The sequence below is a fragment of the Giraffa tippelskirchi genome, chromosome 2 (genome assembly GCF_054371585.1).
Source record: "Giraffa tippelskirchi isolate mGirTip1 chromosome 2, T2T-mGirTip1v1.2.pri, whole genome shotgun sequence".
NCBI classification, from domain to species: Eukaryota; Metazoa; Chordata; class Mammalia; order Artiodactyla; family Giraffidae; genus Giraffa; species Giraffa tippelskirchi.
In genome coordinates, this window is record NC_137276.1 from 15,702,703 (window position 1) to 15,723,137 (window position 20,435).

Below are 20,435 nucleotides of genomic sequence, written 5' to 3' on the forward strand. Positions count from 1 at the left end.
ACTGAAAACTACAATAACTCACAAATTCATTAATTTATATTGGGGAAAAAAATGTCAGGAATAATCAGCAGTTTTGCCAGTCCGAAAAGGGCATTCTTTTGTTAAATCCAGGCAATCTGGGAAATTTAATCACAATGAAAACATAGTGTGGTAAGCATTATTAGTCCATGGAATTCTCCAGGCCAGAATACTGGAGTGGGTAGCCATTCCCTTCTCTGGGGGATCTTCCGAGCCCAGGGATCAAACCCAGGTCTCTCACATTGGAGGCAGATTCTTTACCAGCTGAGCCACCAGGGAAGCTCAATTTGGGAAATTAAATCACAATGAAAATAATAGTGTAGTAAGTATTATCATCTGAAGAAGAAGAGTTTCTGCCACAGTTGGAGGCACTCCACCCTGCTGCCAGTAGACCAGATGGCCATTCTGTCAGTATATTAATAACCAATGCTCAGTTCTAGAAACTCACTAGAAACGTTCTCATGCTGTTTCTCCTTTCACAACATGATCTTGATCTTATCAGAAGGCGTCACCACCTTACGTTTGGTAACAAGACTCTTGAGAGTCCTTTGGACAGCAAGGAGATCAAACCAGTCAATCCTAAAAGAAATCAACTCTGAATAATCATTGGGAGAGCTGATGCTGAAACTGAAGCTCCAATACTTTTTGACCACCTGACGTGAAAAGCCGACTCACTGGAAAAGACCCTGATGCTGGGAAAGACTGAGGGCAGGAGGAGAAGGGGGTGACAGAGGATGAGATGGTTGGATGGCATCACCAACTCAATGGACATGAGTTTAAGCAAACTCTGGGAGACAGTGAAGGACAGGGAAGCCTGGAGTGCTGCAGTCCATGGGGTCACAAAGAGTCGGATATGACTTAGCAACCGAACAACAGCAAGTGTATGTCACAGATTTAATATACCACTATAGGTAGACATTAACTAGAACATACCAGGATCTTTGATTATGACTTTGATGTTTTGAAAGTTTCTCAGTTATCACTTCGATGTATTATCAGCACCTCTGGCTTCAACAATTATTTGTTTATTCAAGCACGTGACTGTTGAGCTCTGGAATTTCTCAGTGTCTCTGCTACTTCTTCCCTTACACTCACTAATCTCCCTAACTGGGTTGACCTGAAAGCTAAGAAGCACAATACATGTGAGAACACACATTGTCTTTGTATATCTATATTCCATTATTCTAAGTATACTATAAAAATCCTTGTTAGCAGAGCTCGTGTTTTATTCTTCTTAATCACCACTTCATGCTCCTTCTTGCAATGCCACTTTCCTTCTTCTTTGCTTAGGTAAGTGCTATCTGTTCTTTAACATTCAATTCAAATATCTTTATTTCTGGGAAGCTGTATCTGCTTTTTAGTCATACTTAGACGTACCTCTGGCACTATGTCCCCCTCATAATAAGGATGTTTCAAGTTCAAGAAACATAATTCCATGTTCATGCTGCCACAAATAGTAAAGAAATTTATGAGCTCACATAGAGGTAGTTCAGTCCTCAGGGCTGGTTGAGCCAACAGTTCAATGATGCCATTAAGGACTCAGTTCAGTTTGGACTCTCTGCTCTACAGTCTAGTTTGGACTCTCTGCTCTACAGTCTACACTGCAGCTTCGCGGAAGACCGCTGATACCATTCGGGGAAAGCATTTCCTAATTCATTTCCATTGGACAGAGATCAACTTCCTATGGCTTTCTCTTTAGAGTAATAAAACTTCATTTCCGGAACCCCTTAGAAACCTCTCCTGAGATTTCTCCTAGCCTAAAGTGACTTAGGCATACACTGTCTTGAAAAAAAATTCCTGGCAAAGGACATAAGTTCCCATGGTTGACTTAGACTAATCATCTGCAGTTGACATAGCATTCTGAGCCCACCTCAATATTAACACTTATCAGACTGAACTTAAATTGCTGATTTACTTATGGTGGCACCACGCTAAACATGAAGCTCTTCCTGGGGAGAAGGGACAGTGTCACATTTAACTTTATGTTCCCTTCTGCCTGGCACAGTGCTTACAACACAGTATCTACATTAACGTGACAATGAAAATTATAGATTAATAAATTTTAAAGTGTAGATAACAAAGTTTCTATGAAATTCAGCTTATGTAAAGATAAACATATAAGCCAATGGAATATAACTGAGAGTCTAGATAAACACATACCTCTATGGCAAATTGATTTTGGGGGCCAAGACAAGGTGGCCAAAACCATTCAGTGGGGGAAAATAGTGTCTTTAAGAAATGGTCCTGAGACAGTTGGAAAATCGTTGTATGACTTGGGGAACTCAAACTGGGGCTCTCTAACGACCTAGAGGTATGGGAAAGGGTGGGAGGTGGGAGGAAGGCTCAAGAGGGAAGAGACATAGGTATACCTATGGCTAATTCACTTTGATGTATGGCAGAAATGAAATCATTATAAAGTAATTATCCTTCAATTAAAAATATAATTAAAAGAAATAGTACTGGGACAACTGTATTTCCATATGCAAAAATAAATAAATAAGAAAAAGAAAAACATGTCAAATTCCTTTCTCACATGACATACAAAAACTAACTTAAAGTGAATCAATGACCTGAATATAAGAGGTAAGACCATAGAACTCAGAAAAAAACATAGGGGTTAATCTTCATGACCTTAGATTTGGCAGTGAGTTCTTAGCTAGGATATCAAAAGCACAAATAACAAAAGAGTAGAGATATAAATTAGCCTTCAACAAAATTTAAAACATTAGTGCATGAAGCTAGATTTGTAAGAAATTGAATAAAAAAACAACCTACAGAATGGTACTGTTTGCAAATAATATATCTTATAAGGGTCTAGTATCCAGAATATATTGCAACAACTGAAAGACAAACAACTCACTTAAAAAATAGACAAAGGACTTAAACATTTCTCCCCAAAAGATTCACAAATGGCTGAAAAGATCCTCAGAATTATTAGTCATTTGGGATGCAAACCCAAACCATGAGATACCACTTCACACCCACTAGGATAACTATAATTTTTAAAACAGAAAATAACAAAAAGTTGGCAAAAATGTGGAGAAACTGGAACCTTTGTACATGGCTGAAGGGGATTAAAAGGGTTCGTTTTGTATTGTGGAAAACATTTTGGTGAGTAATCAAAAGTTAAAGATAGAACAATCATATTAACCATAAATTCCACTCCTAGGACTATACCCTCAAAGCGGAAAACTGGTACTCAAATACAAGTACAGTCATGCTCCTAACAGCAGTATTCATAGCAGGCAAAAGTTGGAAACAATATGTGTGTCCATCGATGGAAAAAAAAAGTCATAGTATACACATACAAGGAAGGACTGATACGTGCTACAACATGAACTTTGAAAACCTGCTACGTGAAAGAAGCCAGACACAAAAGGCCCCATGTGTGATTCCATTTATACGAATTGTTCATAATAGGTAAATCCATAGGGCTGATTCAGGTTGGTGGAGGTCAAGGATCTGGCTGGTGCAGGGTTGGGGGGATAAGATATATGCTTAATGGGTACAGGGTCTTATTTTGTGCTGATGAGAAAGTTTTGAAACTAGATGGAGGTGGAGGCTGCATATCATTGTGAATGTTTGAAAACACACTGAATTGTTTACTTTAAAATGGCTAATTTTAAGTTTTGTGAATTAATTTTTTAATTGACTCATTTATCCGCCTAATTATATTTTGATCATCAAAGCATAAAATATGGAGATTTTGAGGAAGCAAGAAACATGTTAAACATAAGAACTGAGAAATACATATGTGCCAAGGATTTTCAAGAGGGGCTAATCAAGAGCATGCCACGTTTACTGATTATTTGTACATGTGGGAATGACTCTTATATGGGTGCTAGAAGGTAGATTCCCTCTTAAATGTAAGCTCAAAATAATGTCATAAATTGAGTTAGGAAAAACATTTTAATTTTTTTCTATCAATCAGTGATAAAAATCTTCCTTTGTGACATTTTCACTTATTTTGTTTCAAATTAGCCCCAATTTAGTTTGTGTACTCTGAGAAGCTGATTTGTACGTTAATCACTAATATAAAATATAAATAATATAAAAAGCAGATTTATTAAGAACTTAAAATAATTTAATTTGCTGCCTGTGTAAGGGAACTTAGTAAATATTTTCCAAGGGCTATCAGAAAGTCTATGGTTTTATCTAATTATTATAACAGAACAAAATATGCCAAACACGAACCAGAACATATTGAAACATTACAAAAACTAATTCATGGACAGATGCTTAAGCAATATAGAGACCAAAAATAAATTGTTTGAGCCAAATCACTGTTAACTCTAAGTATAATTACCAGGACAGCTGATGCTTCAAATAAACCTCTGCTGCTTTGTCTACTGGATAATTTATAAAATATAATTATTCCTAATCCTTCCCCAAAACAATTGCTATAGGAAAACAAACTATTTATCCCACAATTTATAGGTTATATATTGAAAGAAAAGTGAAAGTGTTAGTAACACAGTCGTGTCCAACTCTTTGCGAGCCCATGGACTGTAGCCCGCCAAGTTCCCCCATCCATGGGAATCTCAGGGCAAGAATACTAGAGTGGGTAGCCAATCCCTTCTCCAGGAGATCTTCCTGACTCAGGGATCGAACCTGGGTTCCTTGTATTTCAGGCAGCTTCTTTACCACTGAGCCACTGTTATGTATGGGTTGACCAAAAAGTTTGTTTGGGTTTTCCATAATACATAAACCCAAACAAATTTTTGACCAACCCAATATGTCATCTTGTTTATTTCTTTTACTAAAATCAATATATTCTTTGTTCAAACATTACAATTTTGTTTTGTATTGGGGGTATAGTCAAATAACAATATTGTGCTGGTTTCATGTGAACAGCAAAGGGACTCAGCCATACACATACATGGATCCATTCTCCCCTAAATCCCTCTCCCATCCAGGATGGTACATAACATTGACCAGAGTTGCATGTGCTATACAGTAGGTCTTTGCTGGTCATCCATTTCAAATATATATATTCTTAGCAAAAGCATTATGTGTGTGGATGTGTGTGTGTGTAAATGGTGATTGATATATTAATATATCCATTCTACTTAAGGACTTATTACTGTTGAGTATCTTGTTTCAGGTCAGTACCAGTCTCAAGTGGCACAAAGATATACCACACACTAGGAATTATTATTAACAAGATATTTTCCCTGCAGGGCAGGCTGGGTAAATTCAGGAGGTGAGAGAGAAGGTGCGCAATCAGTAAAGTAAGTGTGCTTAGTAAAGGATATACTAAGAGAGGGCGAGTTAGGATGCCAGAGGGATTTTGATTTAGGGGCACTGAAGTTGACTCTGGAGAGAGAAGTTGCTCATTGAAACAAAAACTATAAGAATGCAGGGTCATCCCTCATCCTCAGCATCCAAATCCTGGGTTCTCCCTGATCAAACTGCTCTCAGAAGAACAATATTCAGCAGACTCAAGGACAGCAACTATCTTCTAGTCTCATTTGTGGTAACACAGATTGGCAAGTGCCACAAATAGCAGAATGAATGTTGACTGTTGGAATGTCAGTTCAATAGGGAAAACTTCTGTCAAACACTAAATGTATATACAGTGATATTAGTTAAAGACACATCGCACAGATGATTGCTTAAAGTAGTACCCAATTTAAACATTAGACTCTGTGACATTCCTTTCAATAAAGTCATATCTTTGTGCTGAACTTTCAGTACTTGCTATCACAAAAGGCAAGAAACACATGAAAATCAATATAGAACATGATATTTACATAGCACAATCAGATTCTAAGGCTTTGGAAGCCGTGCAGTGTCCAGCAGACATATATATCCCATTAGTAACTGACGGGGGTAAGTCAGAATGAAATAAAATATTAATCTTTTTCTTCACTTTGTATGCATTTTAAAAATAGCTGTTAAGTCTTTAGACTATAAAAACTTGTTCAGCTGTTCGTATGTAACTATTTACCAAACAAAACCGGTACTTCTTTTGGCTTCAGAGCACGGAGACAGTGACAGAGACACTAAAGGTACTAGAACAGAAAAAGTTTTGGAAACGTCTTTGGAAAATATAGCTCACATAACACAAAAATTCCTCAACACAAATATAGAAGAGAAAGAAATGACTGACAATGAAACTCAGTCAACTAAGATATAAACCAAAATAAAAGAGTCAGCTGTGGTAAAAGGACTGGTGAGCTCAGTCGCTCAGTCATGACTGACTCTGTGTGACCAACAGTACCCAACCACGGGAATTCATGGAATAGGAGGTGACCCTTACAAGTCAGCACAATATAGAGAATACACAAATAACAAAATTGGGAGGATGGTCAGGGGAGATGTGAAGAGTTGATGAAAACACTTTTATTCTCTTTTATCAAAGCAGCTAATCAAATGATATAAGAATACACAGAAGAACTATACAAAAAAGATCTTCATGACCCAGATAAACATGATGGTATGATCACTCACCTAGAAGCAGATATCCTGGAATGTGAAGTCAAGTGGGCCTGAGGAAGCATCACTACGAACAAAGCTAGTGGAGGTGATGGAATTCCAGTGGAGCTATTTCAAATCCTAAAAGATGATGTTGTGAAAGTGCTGCACTCAATATGCCAGCAAATTTGAAAAACTCAGCAGTGGCCACAGGACTGGAAAACGTCAGTTTTCATTCCAATCCCAAAGAAAGGCAATGACAAAGAATGCTCAAACTACTGCACAATTGCACTCATCTCAATGCTCAAAATTCTCCAAGCCAGACTTCAACAGTACATGAACTGTGAACTCCCAGTTGTTCATGCTGGATTTAGAAAAGGCAGAGAAACCAGATATCATATTGCCAACATCTGCTGGATCATCGAAATAGCAAGAGAGTTCCAGAAAAACATCTACTTTTGCTTTACTGACGATGCCAAAGCCTTTGACTGTGTGGATCACAACAAATTGTGGAAAATTCTGAAAGAGATGGGAACACCAGACCATGTAACCTGCCTCCTGAGAAATCTGGATGCAGATCAAGAAGCAACAGTTAGAACTGGACATGGAACAACAGACTGGTTCCAAATAGGAAAAGGAGTACGTCAAGGCTGTATGTTGTCACCCTTATGTTGTCATGCTTATTTAACTTATATGCAGAGTACATCATGAGAAACGCTGGGCTGGATGAAGCACGAGCTGGAATCAAGATTGCCGGGAGAAATATCAATTACCTCAGATATGCAGATGACACCATACTTATGGCAGAAAGTGAAGAAGAACTAAAGAGCCTCTTGATGAAAGTGAAAGAGGAGAGTGAAAAAGCTGGCTTAGACTCAACATTCAGAAAACTAAGATCATGGCATTTGGTCCCATCACTTCATGGCAAATAGATGGGTAAACAGTGGAAAAAGTGACAGACTCCCTTTTAGTGGACTCCAAAATCACTGCAGATGGTGACTGTAGCCATGAAATTAAAAGACACTTGCAACTTGGAAGAAAAGCATTGACCAACCTAGACAGCACATTAAAAAGCAGAGACATTACTTTACTAACAAAGGTCAATCTAGTCAAAGCTATGGTTTTTCCAGTAGTCATGTATGGATGTGAGAGTTGGACTATAAAGAAAGGTGAGGGGTGAAGAATTGATGCTTTAGAACTGTGGTGTTGGAGAAAACTCTTGAAAGTCCCTTGGACTGCAAGGAGATTCAACCAGTCCACCTAAAGGAAATCAGTCCTGAATATTCATTGGAAGGACTCATGCTGAAACTGAAACTCCAATACTGTGGCCACCTGATGTGAAGTACTGAACTAATTTAAAAAGATTCTGATGCTGGGGAAGATTAAAGGCAGGAGGAGAAGGAGTAGACAGAGGATGAGACGGTTGGAGGGCATCACCGACTCAATAGACATGAGTATGAGTAAGCTCTGAGAGTTGGTGATGGACATGGAAGCCTGGCGTGCTGCAGTTCATGGGGTCACAAAGAGTCGACACAACTGAGTGACTGAACTGAACTGAATCAAAAGATTCTCTAACAGAAAGTTAAGAAATTAGATTCTGAAATGTTAACGTTTTTCATACTTTCTTACTGCAACCTTAGAGGAATATTTTAGAAATTACTATCTTTTATTGTAATAAAATTTTTGAATTTCAAGAATTATTTCACTTTCAGTTAAGTTTCCATTTCTTCTATTGAATTAAAATAAAATGAAATATAATTATTTTCATGAAGGTAACACCCATGTTTACCATGAATCTTTCTGTCTGTTTGTTTTCATTCCTTTCATCCCTCATTCTTCTACACTTATGGATGGAAAAACGGCAGGAAAGATTTTCAGAATGTTACGGGTGATAATTACTAGACAGAGATATTTGGATTCTTTCTTTTGTTAATATAAACATTTAAGCCTATAAATTTTTCTCTAAGTACTGCTTTTGCTGTCTTCCCAGAGGACTTAATGGTAAAGAATCCCCCTGCCACTGCAGGAAATAGGAAATACAGGACACCCACATTGGATCCCTGGGTCAGGAAGATTCACCCCTGGAGAAGAAAATGGCAACCTACTCCAGTATTCTTGCCTGGAAAGTTCCATGGACAGAGGAGCCTGCCAGGATAAAGTCCACGGTGTCACAAAAGAGTAAGACATGATCAAGTATGCATGCACTGCTATTGCTGTATCTTGTAAGTTTTCATAAGTAACATCATCAGTATCATTCAACTTCACATATTTTCTGATCTTTACATCAATTCATTCTTGGTCCCATTAGCATTTGCTTTAAAAAATTTTTCTAATTCCTGGAATTTTCAAATTAAATTTTTTAATATTAATTTCCAATTTTTCTGCATTAGAGGAACACAGTGTGATTTGTATGAAACTGATTATTTAAAACATTCTTGACATTTTATCAAGTTTCCCTTTATGAACAAATGCCAACAGGGCAAAACTTCCTCAGTGCTTTTTTTCCTCAATTCTCCTTTGCCCTAGTGTTTTGCCTTATAACTACCACATTGTCAACTTAACTCATTTATGCTTTTGAGAAAATTTTTAAAAATTATTTAGTACTTTAAAATCCAGTGGAAAGACTGATCTGATTAACTTCTTCTGTCAATATGAGTCGCTAAATTACTGCCCTTATTTTTTCTATATAACATTATTCCAAGCCACAAAATATGATTCAAATAATATTAATCAAACTAATATTAAACAAAAGCTCTTTAGGTCTGTGAGCATTACATGAGAACTGATGGAATTTAATTAAATATATCACACCATTTTGAGCTTCCCTGTGGCTCAGATGGTAAAGAATCTACCTGTAATGCAGGAGACCTGGGTTTGATCCCTGGATCAGGAAGATCTTATGGAGAAGGGAATGGTGACTCACTCCAGTGTTCTATAACACCATTTAGCTACTTAAAAATTATTCTTTTCAAAATCAATAAAAACTATGCTATAAATACAATAATTCTTCTTTCATTACATAAAAGTTTTTATTAGAACATAAACACATGAAAGACAGTAGACTGAGATGCTTCATGAATATACTTAAGACATAAACTAAATCCATTGAATTATATAATCCTAAAGTACCCATTCTATTAATTTATATTTTCTAACATATCTATGTCTGTTTAACTTTAAATGCTTCTTTTTGATACTATCCAACAAATGCTATATGAAATAAAATCTAAGCAACTTGATATAAATAAAATTTGTCTCCAAATGAAATGTACATATTTCATAAGCTCAAAAAGCCACCTTTAATTAATAATTGTACACTAGAGATAAATTTATTTTTCCAATATTCTTATTATTTTCTTTCTTTATGTTACATACATTAATCTCCTTATTTAACAACATATCACATGGACAATTAAATAGTACCCACAGAGATATACAAATGTCCAATCCAATCAGTTCCACCTTATTAAGTTCTTCTCTCACAATTTCATTGCATTATGCAGTATATAGTAAAAAGAAAATGAAACAAAGTCCTTTGAAACCTACTGTGTTGTTTGGGGAGGATTTGTATTTTGAAACTCTACATTTGTGTATTATATCATCTATATATTCAGCTGAAGCTGAATTCCAATACTTTGGACACCTGATGCGAAGAACTGACTCATTTGATACTGGGAAATATTGAAGGCAGGAGGAAAAGAGGACGACAGAGGATGAGATGGTTGAATGGCATCAACAACACAATGGACACGAGTTTGAGTAAACTCTGGGAGTTGGTGATGGACAGGGAGGCCTGGTGTGCTGCAGTCCATGGGGTCGCAAAGAGTCAGACATGACTGAGCGACTCAACTGAACTGAAGTGATAAATTCAAAATTTTAAAACAAAGGTAAGTGATTCCATTTGTTATTTTATTTTAATGATACTCTTCATTAACTCAAAATGTTACAATAAAAACAGTCTTTATTCTGTCAATTTGAATGCTGCTTAAGAATATCATCAAAAAAATGAAAAACTCTTGATGAGGTTTGGCTCATTATTGCTATAGAAATAAAGCTACCAAGAGAATATGAAAGTCTTTTCTAGACAGATTTTTCTAGTTCTAAACCATTTTCATAGAATTCAATTGCTTTCCTTAATTGATTAAATTTATTCTATTAGCTAATCAAATCTGGTTTTACTGCAAGTTTGGAAAGATGATATAGTGTACCAGAAAGAGCAGTTAAGAGCATAGTTTCTGGAATAATGATGCCCAGGACTGCATTCTGGTTTCTGCCTTACTAGCTGCATTATGTTGGGTAGTCACATAGCTTCTACAAGCTTGGTTTCTCAAACAAGGATAATAACTTTATCTACTTCACAAAAGTAAAGGAAAAAAGTGAACTACATTTTTAAGGAGGCACTTAGCAAAGAATTTGACGTAATTTTATAACTTTTGTAAATTATCTTATGTCCTCCTGATTAGACTTAATATCTCAAGATATCAGCATACTTATGCCCTATTGCCCCACTCTGTGGATGCAACTTCTTGCAGGTTAGAGAAGAGTTCCTTTCCTTGGATTTCACTGTAGACTGAACCAGTGTTCTCACTACACACATCCTGGCTACTCCTTTGTCAGACACTCAGTGTCCTCCATATCGTATCAACAGAGAGCAGTGAAACTGAAGAAGTAGTGATGATTTCGGAGAAAGCTATATAATTTCCGTAGAATGAAGCCTTAATGCCCCTACTAAAGTCATATTCCTTTCTTAAAAAATTCATAAATTTCACCAAACATTATTCATAGTAATTAGTGTTATTCCATTCTAATAACATTAAAATAAACACTTCAACTTAATTTTTATTTTTGAATGTATCTGTTAGTTATAAAGTATTTATATTATCAGTTCACTTCAGTCGCTCAGTCGTGTCCGACTCTCTGCGACCCCATGAATTGCAGCACACCAGGCCTCTCTGTCCATCACCAACTCCCGGAGTCTACCCAAACCCATGTCCATCGAGTTGGTGATGCCATCCAACCATCTCATCCTCTGTCATCCCCTTCTCCTCCTGCCGCCAATCCTACCCAGCATTAGCGTCTTTTCCAATGAGTCAACTCTTCACATGAGGTGGCCAAAGTATTGGAGTTTCAGCTTCAACATCAGTCCTTCCAATTAACACCCAGGATTGATCTCTTTTAGGATGGATTGATTGGATCTCCCCACAGTCCAAGGACTCTCAAGAGTCTTCTCCAACATCACAGTTCAAAAGCATCAATTCTGCAGCACTCAGCTTTCTTCACCGTCCAGCTCTCACATCCATACATGACCACTGGAAAAACCATAGCCTTGACTAGACGGACTTTTGTTGGCAAAGTAATGTCTCTACTTTTAAATATGCTAGCTAGGTTGGTCATAACCTTCCTTCCAAGGAGTAAGAGTCTTTTAATTTCATGGCTGCAATCACCATCAGCAGTGATTTTGGAGCCCCCAAAAATAAAGTCTGACACTGTTTCCACTGTTTCCCCATCTATTTCCTATGAGGTGATGGGACCAGATGCCATGATCTTAGTTTTCTGAACGTTGAGCTTTAAGCCAACTTTTTCACTCTCCTCTTTCACTTTCATCAAGAGGCTCTTTAGTTCTTCTTCACTTTCTGCCATAAGGGTGGTGTCATCTGCATATATGAGGTTATTGATATTTCTCCCGGCAATCTTGATTACAGCTTGTGTTTCTTCCAGCCCAGCGTTTCTCATGATGTACTCTGCATACAAGTTAAATAAGCAGGGTGACAATATACAGCCTTGACGTACTCCTTTTCCTATTTGGAACCAGTCTGTTGTTCCATGTCCAGTTCTAACTGTTGCTTCCTGACCCGCATACAGGTTTCTCAAGAGACAGGTCAGATGGTCTGGTATCCCCATCTCTTTCAGAATTTTCCACAGTTTATTGTGATCCACACAGTCAAAGGCTTTGGCATAGTCAATAAAGCAGAAATAGATGTTTTTCTGGAACTCTCTTGCTTTTCGATGATCCAGCGGATATCGGCAATTTGATCTCTGGTTCCTCTGCCTTTTCTAAAACCAGCTTGAACATCTGGAAGTTCACAGTTCATGTATTGCTGAAGCCTGGCTTGGAGAATTTTGAGCATTACTTTACTAGCATGTGAGGTGAGTGCAGTTGTGCGGTAGTATGAGCATTCTTTGGCATTGCCTTTCTTTGGGATTAGAACGAAAACTGACCTTTTCCAGTCCTGTGGCCACTGCTGAGTTTTCCAAATTTGCTGGCATATCGAGTGCAGCACTATTCACAGCATCACCTAGGAGGATTTGAAATAGCTCAACTGGAATTCCATCACTTCCACTAGCTTTGTCGTAGTGATGCTTTCTAAGGCCCACTTGACTTCACATTCCAGGATGTCTGGCTCTAGGTGAGTGGTCACACCATCGTGATTATCTGGGTTGTCAAGATCTTTTTTGTACAGTTCTTCAGTGTATTCTTGCCACCTCTTCTTAATATCTTCTGCTTCTGTTAGGTCCATACCATTTCTGTACTTTATCGAGCCCATCTTTGCATGAAATGTTCCTTTGGTATCTCTAATTTTCTTGAAAAGATCTCTAGTCTTTCCCAATCTGTTGTTTTCCTCTATTTCTTTGCAATGATCGCTGAGGAAGGCTTTCTTATCTCTCCTTGCTCTTCTTTGGAACTCTGCATTCAGATGGGAATATCTTTCCTTTTCTCCTTTGCTTTTCGCTTCTCTTCTCTTCCCAGCTATCTGTAAGGCCTCCTCAGACAGCCATTTTGCTTTTTTGCATTTCTTTTCCACGGGGATTGTCTTGATCCCTGTCTGCTGTACAATGTCATGAACCTCTGTCCATAGTTCATCAGGCACTCTATCTATCAGATCTAGTCCCTTAAATCTATTTGTCACTTCTACTGTATACTCGTAAGGGATTTGATCTAGGTCATACCTGAATGGACTAGTGGTTTTTCGTACTTTCTTCAATTTAATTCATGTCATCTAATTAGAAATTTAAAAATAATCTTAAATAAATATTACCATTTATACACAGAAAATCAGACAAAAGTTTAAAGAATTTTTTTCAATTGTGTCTCCTGAAATTTTAAACTATTAAGGAATTTATTACTTCCAATCAAAACTTCAAACCATACATTTTAAAAAATAAAGTTAAGAAAACTAAAGTGTGCAGCTTTATTTAACCTGTGGGCACTCGACTGAACCTAATCCTTTTGGGAGCTTATGTTTCCATAAAAAAACAAATAAACAAAACAAAAAAACACTTCAAACTTCCAACAATGGAAATTCTTCTATTTAGTAACAGTAAAATATATTATTGGTATGAAAGTGAAAGTCATGTCCAACTCTTTGCAACCCAAGGACTATACAGTCCACGGAATTCTTCAGGCCAGAATACTGGAGTAGGTAGCCTTTCCCTTCTCCAGGGGATCTTCCCAATGAATTTTTACCTTATGGATCTTTAATTAATAAAAAATCTAGTTATTGTCTATATAACACAATTTAAATAGCTAAAAATATGAATGCATATTTTTGGTAATAATTTTGAATTAACTGTCACATATATGAGCTACTATGATATAGGGTTATACAATTTTGTTTAAAAGTATCTGCATAAGTATGCCATGCTCATGATCCTTGGTTTTTGACCTATGGGGAATTTTCCAAGTAAAACTTCTGACACAGAACTCAACAGTTCAGATATAGTTTTCAAATTACCTCTTGGTATAAATTTATTGATCTTGAGGATTTCTGAAATCCAGAATTCAGGTTTTCAAATTATACATTTTTCTCTTTTAGACGCTTCATTGTAGAAGAGTGGTTATAACGAATTAATTTATGCATATAACATTGCTAATAATACAGAGTTTAAAAATCTACAGAGCCTACTTTGAATAATACTGTTGGATAGCATAACTTTGAGTGAAAATTGTGTCCCTAAAAAGTCTAAAGTGCTATGGGGAAATTAAAGATCAAATATCACAGGTAGACAGGTAGATTGTAACTGGAAAGACAGCTGCCATTAATCCAATAGCATACGTTCTTGCATCCTAAGTCTCTTAAGTCATGTCCAACCCTTTGCGACACTATGGCCCATAGCCCACCAGGCTCCTCTGTCCGTGGAGTTCTTCAGGCAAGAATACTCGAGGGGATCTTCCCGACCCAGGGATTGAACCTGCATCTCTTATATCTCCTGCACTAGCAGGCGGGTTCTTTACCACTAGCACCATCTAGGAAGCCCTAATAGAGTATGTTGGCTCTTATTAAAATCAATACAATGAAATTATCCCATGCCAACACTTGTAATCAATAGGTACTCAGTGAAATAAAATCAACTATAGTGAATGAAAATCTGAAAACAATGATATTTCTTATCTGTGTAAATATTTCTCTTGGAAAATGACTGTATGGATATATGGAGGAAAATAAGGTTGGTAATGAGCCACTGAAGTTTTGTGAGCAATGAGGTGACATCACTTAGAATGATACTTTAGAAAAATTAATACAGAAGCAATGAATATTTAATTCAGGTATAGGGAACACTCTACACATGGACATCACCAGATGGTCAATAACAAAATATGACTGATTATATTCTTTGCAGCCAAAGATGGAGAAGCTCTATACAGTCAGCAAAAACAAGACCGGGAGCAGACTGTGGCTCAGAACATGAACTCCTTATTGCCAAATTCAGACTTAAATTGAAGAAAGTAGGGAAAACCACTAGACCATTCAAGTATGACCTAAATCAAATCCTTTATGATTATACAGTGGAAGTGAGAAATAGATTCAACTCTGATAGACAGAGTGCCTGAAGAACTATGGATGGAGGTTCATGATACTTTACAGGAGGCAGTGATCAAGACCATCCCCAAGAAAAAGAAATACAAAAAGGCAAAATGGTTGTCTGATGAGGCCTTACAAATAGCTGAGAAAAGAAGAGAAGCTAAAGGCAAAGGAGAAAAGGAAAGATATTCCCATTTGAATGCAGAGTTCCAAAGAACAGCAAGGGGAGATAAAAAGCCTTCCTCACTGAACAGTGCAAAGAAATAGAGGAAAACAATAGAATGGGAAAGACTAGAGATCTCTTCAAGAAAATTAGAGATAGCAAGGGAACATTTCATGTAAAGATGGGCTCAATAAAGGACAGAGGTTGTATGGACCTAACAGAAGCAGAAGATACTAAGAAGTGGTGGCAAGAATACACAGAATAACTATACAAAAAAGATCTTCACAACCCAGATAACCACAATGGTATGATCGCTCACCTAGAACCAGACATGCTGGAATGTGAAGTCAAGTGGGCCTTAGAGAGCATCACTGCGAACAAAGCCAGTGGAGGTGATGGAATTCCAGTGGAGCTATTTCAAATCCTAAAAGATGATGCTGTTAAAGTGCTGCACTCAATATGCTAGCAAATTTGGGAAATGCAGCAGTGGCCTCAGGACTGGAAAAGGTCAGTTATCATTCCAACCCCAAAGAAAGGCAATGAAAAGAATGCTCAAACTACCGCACAGTTGCACTCATCTCACACGCTAGCAAAGGAATGCTCAAAATTCTTCAAGCCGGGCTTCAACAGTACATGAACCATGAACTTTTGATGAGTAAGCTGGATTTAAAAAAGACAGAGGAACTAGAGATCAGATTGCCAACATCTGCTGGATCATCGAAAAAGCAAGAGAGTTCCAGAAAAATATCTACTTTTGCTTATAGTAGTACCAGTATAATGTAGTAATAGAAAAACAACTACTTTTGCAAAGTCTTTGACTGTGTTAACCACAACAAACTGTTGAAGATTCTTAAAGAGATGGGAATACCAGACCAGCTGACCTGCCTTCTGAGAAATCTGTATGCAGGTCAAGTAGCAACAGTTACAACTGGACATGGAACAACAGACTGGTTCAAAATTGGGAAAAGAGTACATCAAGGCTATATATTGTCACCCTGCTTATTTAACTTATATGCAGACTACATCATGAGAAGTGCTGGGCTGGATGAAGCACAGGCTGGAGTAAAGACTTCCAGGAGAAATGTCAATAACCTCAGATATGCAGGTAACACCACACTTGCGGCAGAAAGTGAAGAAGAACTAAAGAGCCTCTTGATGAAAGTGAAAGAGGAGAGTGAAAAAGTTGGCTTAAAACTCAATATTCAGAAAACTAAGATCTTGGCATCCGGTCCCATCACTTCATGGCAAATAGATGGGGAAACAATGGGAACAGTGTCCGACTTTATTTTGGGGGGCTCCCAAATCACTGCAGATGGGGACTGCAGCCATGAAATTAAAAGATGCTTGCTCCTTGGAAGAAAAGTTATAACCAACCTAAAGAGCATATTTAAAAGCAGAGACATTACTTTGCCAACAAAGGTCTATCTAGTCAAAGCTATGTTTTCTCCAGTAGTCATGTATGGATGTGAGAATTGGACTATAAAGAAAGCTGAGCGCTGAAGAATTGATGCTTTAGAACTGTGGTTTTGGAGAAGACTCTTGAGAGTCCCTTGAACTGAAAGGAGATCCAATCAGTCCATCCTAAAGGAAATCAGTCCTAAATATTCATTGGAAGAACTGATACTGAAGCTGAAACTCCAATACTTTGGCCACCTGTTGCGAAGAACCGACTCACTGGAAAAGACCCTGATTCTGGGAAAGACTGAAGGCGGGAGGAAAAGGGATAGACACAGGATGAGATGGTTGGATGGCATCACCAATGCCATGTACATGGGTTTGGGTAGCTCTGGCAGTTGGTGATGGACAGGGAAGCCTGGAGTGCTGCAGTCCATGGGGTCGCAAAGAGTCGGACATGAATGTGCAACTGAACTGAACTTTTTTTATATAAAAACACAATGTTATATTTATGCCAGTGCTATGCAATCTTCAAATTCTCAATAAATGTAAACAAATATGAATGGAATAGAAGGAAATATATTGGATTTGAGGCCAAAAAGCCTAACTTTTAGTTTAAGCTTTTTGAGCTTAGGGTATTAACATCCCTTAGTTCAATGTCTTCACCTGTAAAATGGGGGTAGCATTTTCTGAAATACCTACCAAACAATTGTTATCAGAATGAAAATAAATATTGTGTTGTGAAAGCAAGTTATAAACTTCAAAGTACTATATGAATGAGAGATGATTACTGAATAAGTAGAATTAATCACTGGCTATCATATAATAATAATTATTTTACAAAGCACTTTTCCTATTCACTGAAGTCACAAACAGGAAGAAAATGTAAACGGATTAGAGAAATCTATAATCCTACCTCTGTTATATTTCATAGGAAGCAACAAAAAGAAAATCAAAATGTGGTTTTATATATTTAAAAAGTAGAGAAATCACAGTTGATTATTTAAAATAAAACTAAAGGTTAAAAATGACAGGTCTTCAGAGGGATGGGATGGGAAGGAAGGTGGGAGGGGGGTTGAGGATGAGGAACACATGTAAACCCATGGCCGATTCATGTCAATGTATGGCAAAAACCACTACAGTATTGTAAATAATTAGCTCCCAACTAAAATAAATAAATTAATTTAAAAAAAATGACAGGTCTTTAAGTTGCAATATATATTTGCCTTAAAATTTAGCAAGTACCTAACAAACTTAAGGAAACAGGTTAAGATAAAAAATACATTGATTAATAAACAAATTGCTGAAAAAATACAGATGAATCTCATTATTTTGACCTTGAGTAAGAAGTCATTGGGAAACATCATCCTGCACTGATACATTTAGCAGTGCAGGAAGACAATGTCCCTCACACTTTATCACGCATCACTGAACTGTAACAAATGCTGACAGTTAGAGAGCATATCTCTAAACATTATGACACCATCTTAGTGACAGCTAAAGAAGAAAGCTGAGTACAATCGTTGTTTCACATTTACTAGCACAGGCCTAGCTTGAAAATATAAAAATAAATTGATTTAAAGCATTTGGATAAACATCTTTAATTTTGACATTCTAGGGGGGGAAATGGGTGCATTTGTTTAGTCTTTTACCACCATCAATTTATCTTTAGGTCTTATGTATAACACTATCACAGATACATTTATTTTAAAAAGAATATTCAATAACCTTGTTCCATTACAAAGTAATTCATGACAAAGGTCTTTTACAACAGCAATAATATTTGCATAATAACTGCAAGCACAGGAAAAAAAATTGAAATGCTACAATCATATTCAGGAGTTTTCTTATTCATAAATTAAATTTTCACAAAAAGCACTTGGAAAAGTCAATATTTTATTTCTGAAATTTGTTACTTAAACATTAATTTTTAATGGAATATAACATTCACTTGTTGTGTCTTGGAAACGAAATGTTGAGAAGAACATTTCTTAATGAATTTTTTTGATTGAAAATATTGAGCAGGAAGGGATATATTTTCCATGTAGAACTAAATTAAGCATGCACCATTAACAGTTTTGGCAGCTGTGCATTTAATTCTATGAGTGCCATGCTGAATATGTACTTTCCAAAATCAAATATGCAAAGCCTAATCTGTATAACTGCTATCTGAACTTTTGCCTCTCAATTAAATGGTCTGTGTGAAAAATACTTTTGAAAAACACAACATTGTACATTTGCAAAATGACAATCCAAGTCATCTCTAATACGTCTTAATTTATTCCAGAACAATCAATGTCAGGGAATGGATCTTGGGACTTTTAACACATGATGATACGATATACTCATCAAAATACTCTACTTTTACTTTTTCCCTACCATTTTTTTCAAACCATTATGTATGTTATTACTTGATAGCATAGTAAGGACCATGACCCTCAAATTCTTATTTAGAAAAAATAAGTTTTCTAGCATCTCAGTCTGTAGAAATTAAGATAAAAATAATTCAGAAATAGCAAAATGTAAAAGAATTAAATATTTTGATGAATGAGATCCACTGATATTTTGCCTATGGATTTCTGTATAACATACTGAAAGATACTGCTCTACTGTAAAAGATGTTTGAAATGTAAAGATGAGAGTAAATGTATTTAATCTATGAAAAGCATAAGGTATATCATTAAAATATTCTCTCTCTTCATATATACATACACATACAGACACACTTAAATATGTATGCATGCTAAGTGTAGCTACAGGACATTCTCTTATTAGTAATTATGTTTGCACATTCCTCTAGAGGTAAATTTAATCCATCATCAAGATCTAGCATATTATTTGCAAGTAAGCAAGGCAAATTACTGCCTTCAAATGAAGGAAACTAACAATCCTGTTCTACTTCCAGCAATCAGAGTTATTTTTCCTGGTGAACACAATAAGAGCAACATTGAACACAGAAAAACTCTGCGATCCAAGGCATTATAAGGAAATAATTGTCATAAATGCACTGACACCAAAAAAGTAAAAATTAGAGTCTTTCTGCAAGGGGTCACAATTTAAGGGGAAAATCTTTGATAATATGTATTTTAGATAACAATTTTAGAAACCTAATTGGAAATGCATTTTTTTTAATTAAAAAGCAAATTAAGATGTCCACATCTGGCTATATGATTGAGTTACAGAGATTAGATTTATCCTCCTGTCAGAAACAATTAGAAAAGTGGACGGAATCTATGAAAGAATTGCTTCTAGACATTGGACAACAGGCATAATAGCACTGTAATTCCTGAGAGAAGAGAAACAAATGAAGTGAGCCAACAATTGCCCTGGTTTTCTGGTGGGATATCACAGCCTGCAGAGCAGGAAGTACATCCAAAAGGAGAGGTGACTTGAGTTAAAAGACCTAAGTTCAGGGAGGCTGAGTTAGTGGCCAAGGAGTACGTCAAGGCTCTATACTGTCACCTTACTTATTTAACTTATATGCAGAGTACATCATGAGAAATGCTGGGCTGGAAGAAACACAAGCTGGAACCAAGATTGCCAGGAGAAATATCAATAACCTCAGATATGCGGATGACACCACCCTTATGGCAGAAAGTGAAGAAGAACTAAAGAGCCTCTTGATGAAAGTGAAAGAGGAG

The 20,435-nt window shown here is 36.7% G+C and overlaps 1 protein-coding gene across 7 annotated transcripts in view; it reads right to left on the reverse strand.

The window, feature by feature from the left end:
- ATRNL1 (attractin like 1) overlaps positions 1 to 20,435 on the reverse strand; it is a 738,261-nt gene that overhangs the window by 341,425 nt on the left and 376,401 nt on the right. The window lies entirely within an intron of this gene.